Raw genomic sequence first — 6,000 nt, 5'->3', positions numbered from 1 at the left:
ACACCATAAACACTACCATACCGTCTCAGTGTTGCATGGGCACATGGGTCCATGAAAATGCTAAGAGTATCTATAACAGTGGATGAGTATCGATTCCATTCATGAGGGTTGGGCCCGTCACCAGTGGACCATTGTGCCATTATTGTCCCATGGGTTCCCAATGACATGCAGGCTAAGTGGTCATGTGCATTTAATTCCTTCATCCCCATTTTTTACTTAAATATAAGTTTTTAGTTACAATTTTTTACTTAGTCCTATTTGAAAATAGTATTTTCTTTTAGGGTAAAAGAACCTTGAAAAGCAACATGGCCTACACTCAGACACAAAGGGACATGAAATGACTGCCCACCCCTTAAGAAAGACAAAAATCCTGCCCCTGTTGATGCTTCCGTGTGCACTCCATTGAACTCTATGCTGGAGCAAGGGCCATGCTATCTTTCAGGGAACCCTCTCCTTTTTTTTTTTAATGAAATTTTGCAAGGGCAATGATAACACCTCATAATTAAGAGGTCATGGATTCAATTCTTCTTGATGTCTTTTTATCCTTACAAGATTCACAAAAGGTAAAAGATTTCATGTATTTTAACTCAAGATATTTTTGGCCAACTTTGTTTTAATGGAACATAAAGACCAGTTTAACCAATGATGATGTAAAGACTAAAGAGAGTTTACAATTGTTTTGCATAAGTGATAATTTTAGTCAAGGGATTGCCTAAATGACATCCCTATAGGTGTATTTAGAACTTGTAACCTTCTTTTGATTGCCCCTTGTCTTATTCCCAAAACTTTTTTATGTTAACGGTATAAAAAAAGTTTTCAAAATAATTTGAAAGTATATTACCATAATATCATTGTCAGGAAGTATCATTTTTTGCATGTTTTTCAAGTACCATGTGTGAAATGACAAAAATTCATTCTCGCTAAAGTAGAAGTGTGTTCTACTAAGAAGATAGAAAATAAGGTTATAAATTATTTGCCACTTTAAGGCCCCGTTTGTTTGATAGAAAAAAAGAGGTGGGTAAGATGATGGGATGGGTCCCTTGTGTAGTGGAATGAGTCAACAGTAAAGGGAAGGATGGGAAAATTAAGGAAAAATAGTGTAGTGGGTCCATGTTGCTCGTTTCCATGAATAATGAGAAACTCCCATTAAATTTGGTGGGACTTTTGGGAGGGATGGGCTAGGAGAAATAAGGAGTCACGTAGGCAGACACAATCCCTAATTCAAAGATCTTTGTTTGTTCAAATCTCACCCCATGTATCCATTCAACTATCATTTTGGGAATTTTAGGGAAAAAGACAGTTATCCCACCCCAGTTTTTACTGGCAAACAAACAGGGCCTAAGGGTGTCAATAAGAAAATCTCTTATAATAATAAAAAAAAGGTTTATATACACATTTTATCAAAGAATAAAAAAAGGATTAGAGTTTAAAAATCAGAAAATAAAAAAAAAACTTTTCTATTACCTGTTTATGTTTAGTTATTCATCGTAATTCTTGATCTTTTTATTAAATTATACCTGAATTAATGTTTTGCATTTTTTGTAACTATGTTTGGAACCTTTCTTCATGAAGTCAAAGAATGTTATTCGCAAGAAAAGGGCATACCCAATGCATGAGGCTCCTGCCACTATGGGGTTTGGGGAGGGACAGATATGTACGTAGTCTCATCCCGACTACATGGAGAGGTTGTTTCCTGATTCAAACTTGTGACCATCAAATTGCAATGGAGCCACTTTATTGTTGCGTCAATGTCTGCTATTCATACATTTTTATTTATAAAATATTTTTTATTTTTTATAGTATTTTTTTTTTTACTAAATGCAACAAAACGGTAACGGTTCTATTTTTTGGTTTTTTTATTTTTTTTATTAAGGGTAAAAAATTTTAATTAATTTAAAAAAAGAGGATATACAGAATTTCCGTCTAAGCATCCCTAGACGATTACAAAAACACAAGGAAAAAAAGGGAGCCTGACCTTAATCGTATATATTGAATGTGATTTATTTTGTATGGGTTGTAATTTTGGTTTAGAAAAAAAAAAAGCATGAAATACTACAAATTGGTCTTCATTGATTTTTTATTTTGATTCGAATTGTCCTAGAATCAGCCAAAAATCATTCGGACTATGTCGTAATTGCATACGTAAAATTAGGTTTAATTAGAATTGACAAGTCGCTTTCACTGATTCCAATTTGAGCCTTAAACCCATGTATGTAGGACAGACATAAAAGAAGTACAAAGCTGCCATGTTTTTTACAACGTTTTTCTTTGGAAAAATTATTTCAGTTCACTTATGAGAAAATACTGGGTATGCTAGCGGTATGTTGTATGCTAGTACCCTATATGTATATTTCTTGCTTTTCCCTTTGAAAGAGGGGTAGACAGGAGAAAGGATTAAAGAATTTGAACCCCGTACCTTGTGCCCCTGCTTTCTATTTATAAGATGGAGGTGATGTAACCCTAATCCCAATGAGTACTAAAAGATCATTTTTGCCCTCATGGGGAAATACCTTTACGAAGAGTCTCAAGATCGTTGTGTGGCAAAGAGTCAGAGTCCCAAAGAAATGTATGGTTTTAACCTAATCTTGTTTTGGCTTAGTCTCCTGCCACATGTCAGTCATCCATTGGTGAGTTGATTTTATGCATATCATGTACCAAATAAACCTTTGAGTAGTGATTGGCTCACTTACTATTGACCTAATAATCATATTTGGTGTAAAATGGTATCTAGAGAAATTTATCCAATGTTCTTTTTTTTTTTTTTTGGTCCCACTGTTCTGTTGAAATACATTTAGACCTTATTTGATTAGAACAGAAGTAAATGATACGATTTCCTATTGATCTAGCAATGTGTGGGTAATAAAGGCTATGAGTCAAGTTAGCAGTATTTCTTCCATAAAATAAAGATTTTATGCATGGTCGTGTATGTATACAGTCGTGCCTTCAACTGTTAGATGGGAGGAGGGGGAGAGGAGGATGTGTTATTACAGTTTTACCCCTATCCTCATCCAACGATTGAAAGGCACGACCATGTGCGTTCACAGTCGTGCATAAAAATTGTGTCCCTTATTTAAATAAGCATGGATCTTCTTGTTGTTCTTTTTTTTTTCTTTATTGTGTGGAATGGTGCATCTTGTTGTCACCAAGAAGGTGAGCTAAGAAGTTGTAACCTCACATTTTTGTCATTTGTCTTATTCTCGAAAGTTATTTAATTCAAGGGTAAAAATATATTTTCAAAATAAGTTGAAAGTGACTTATCATTATTTCATTTTCAATAGTTGTAATTATCCACGTGAAATCACACGGTTTATCCTTATGGAAAAAAGAAGTGTGTTAAACTAAAAAGTTAAAAAATTAAGGTTATAATCTTGTTGTAACCAACCATAGTGACAACAAGATTTTTCCGAAATAAAGAGGGGAAGTAAAAGTTATGATGCCTATTGATAAAGAATGTATGGGTGATATAGGCTATGAGTCAAGTTTGTAGTCTTTCCTCCATAAAAAAGTATGTAGGTTTTCTCCCCCGATCCAACGGTTGAAAGGCACGAGCATTTACGTACACGACTATGCATAAAACCTTTTGTATTAAATGAGAAAACCTACATATTTTTTTATGGAGGAAAGACTACAAACTTGACTCATATCTATCCAACGGTTGAAAGACACGATTGTGTACGTACACAACCATGCATAAAAATTGGGTCCCTTATTTAAATGAAGAAGGGAAGTAATTGTTATAATGCCTTGTTGATTTAGAAATGTATGGGGTAATATAGGATATGAGACAAGTTTGTAATCTTTCTTCCAAAATTATATAGTTTTTATCTCTTATTTAAATAAATTCAGATTACTATAAAAATAAAATAAAAAATTGGGGGAGAGTTTTTTGTTCAGGAGCGTGGGCGTGGCCCCTGTACTAGCATGGGGCCAATGGGAGAGCATGCGAAAGCATCAACAATGGTAGGATTTTTGCCTTTCATGGAGGAGGGCAGGGCAATCATTTCGCGGAGCCTATGTCTGGGCGCAAGAGCCATGCTCCCAGACAAACTCATTTTTCCCATAAAATTTTACACTTATCACTTAATAATAAGTATATAACTATCTCAACAACATGCTTATGAAACGTGGAAACTAAAATTTCAGAGATATTTTGAATGAAAAGTAAAATAAAATTTAGCTATCATAACTAGTATGCTTTTGAGTTAACAGGTGATTTAGATGGAAGTTATACTAAATATACACTCTTAGATTATGCAATCCTGGTCGAATTGTACTAAATATGCACTCTTAGATTATGCAATCTTGGTCCAGTTGTACTAACTATGCGTTCTTATTTGTGATGACACTTTGATTTTTAGGGCATCGAGCATGATGCCCTTTCTTTATTATTTGTGTTAAACATTTTCAAGATTTATTGGGTCAATAGATCAATTTTTTTAAAAATAGCGTTTTCATAAGGACATTTATTTAGCCATTAGAGATAAAATATTATATATTAGGAGTGTTTCTCATGGCTGATTCCCCATATTTGAGAACTCCTTTAGTATAAAAAAAGGGAGGAAAGTGATATGAAATAATGTTGTTGAGTGTGCTCTAATTCTAAATTGGGTCCACGAAAGGCCCCTTTATTATCTCATGCTGGAAGATCTGTGTGAATCAAATTTGTGCTTAATTCAGTGCCAACCTTTTGGATTTTTATGTTCCATTTTGCTGAGGCAATGCTCTCTTAGTTAGATTTTATTATGCCCCATTTGTTTAGGGGTGGAAGAATGTTGATGTGGTACTTAAAAATCCTACCCCTACCTTATTTGGTTATCCTGTGGTGGTGAACTTACAAAAACTTAGAAAACATCATTAAATGCTGTCTGCTAGTGTGGCACTTCAAAATCCCACCCCTAGCCTATCCAGAGTGCTATCAATACTATTCATAGGAAAAAAAACTTTACCTCAATATTTCCACCCCAAAAAAACCCCACTAACATGTGGTGTGGGATTAATATCCCCATTTACACAATTCATAAGAATCTTGCCAATGCATTTAAGAATCACAAACATAAGAGAGAAAACGCATACTGTTCACTACGTATGTTGTGTGACGATTTCTTGGCGCCCACTAGTCATGATGATGTTTGTCTTCGAATGACTGTAAAAAGGACAAATAGTAGAGCTTCTAAGTTTCTCCCTTTTGATCTCCCATAATATTTCTCAGTGATGAACTGATATGAAACTTAGCACAGACAGAGAGAGAACCCAGAGTCCTTTATATAGATATTGTGATGCACTCCTCCCATTAAGGATTGATATTTAGAGTAGGACTCTAATCCCCAAGTTGGTAGTCAATAGGTTTCTTTAATTAAATTCAATTACTATATTGAGACATACTTGATCAATAAATTAGGCTCATGTGGGACACACAATTAGAGAATTAAATAATTCCTACATGTGGGTCTCATCTTCCCAACAATCCCACCCCACCTTCCCCTCTAAACAAACGGAGTTTTAAGGCTGATCAAATGATAGAAAATTGGTCTCTTGTGTTTTGGAATACTTTATGTTTACCTAGATCTCTAGGTGGGTTAGGATTTCGAATTAGTTCTCTTCATATGCAGGCTTTGTTATTTAAGTTGACATAGATTGTTAAACCATCTTTATAAACTTTGGGTTCGTGTCTTGAAAGCTAAGTACTTTCCCTATTCCTACTTATTTGAACATCAAGTCTTACTTATTAAGGGATGTTCTCTTAAATGGGATGCAGTTTGTCAAGTTGTGCCTATTCTTAAACAAATGGTGTATCGTAAGATTCATCCTCAAACTTCCATCCCTATTTTGAATGAGCCATGTGTCCCCTTTTAGATAATTAATGTATATTGAAGAGTTGTCATCTGTCAAATTGATTTTGTGTTATTCATGAGCTGTTGATTAAGGTCTGTTGGAATGAGGATCTTTTTTACTCTATTTTTCACTTTAGAATTGCGAGGCTAATTTGTAGGACACCAGTTG

General features: G+C 34.5%; 1 protein-coding gene across 1 annotated transcript in view; it reads left to right on the top strand.

The window, feature by feature from the left end:
- Positions 1-498: 498 nt before the first annotated feature.
- Positions 499-6,000, top strand: part of LOC122641924 (calcium permeable stress-gated cation channel 1-like) — a 101,685-nt gene continuing 96,183 nt past the window's right edge. Inside the window, exon 1 of the mRNA XM_043835260.1 lies at positions 499-509. The gene's annotated coding sequence lies outside the window, so the exon portion shown is untranslated. The remainder of the gene's footprint in view (positions 510-6,000) is intronic.

The sequence above is a fragment of the Telopea speciosissima genome, chromosome 10 (assembly GCF_018873765.1).
Source record: "Telopea speciosissima isolate NSW1024214 ecotype Mountain lineage chromosome 10, Tspe_v1, whole genome shotgun sequence".
NCBI classification, from domain to species: domain Eukaryota; kingdom Viridiplantae; phylum Streptophyta; class Magnoliopsida; order Proteales; family Proteaceae; genus Telopea; species Telopea speciosissima.
This window is presented reverse-complemented; position numbering and strand designations above follow the sequence as displayed.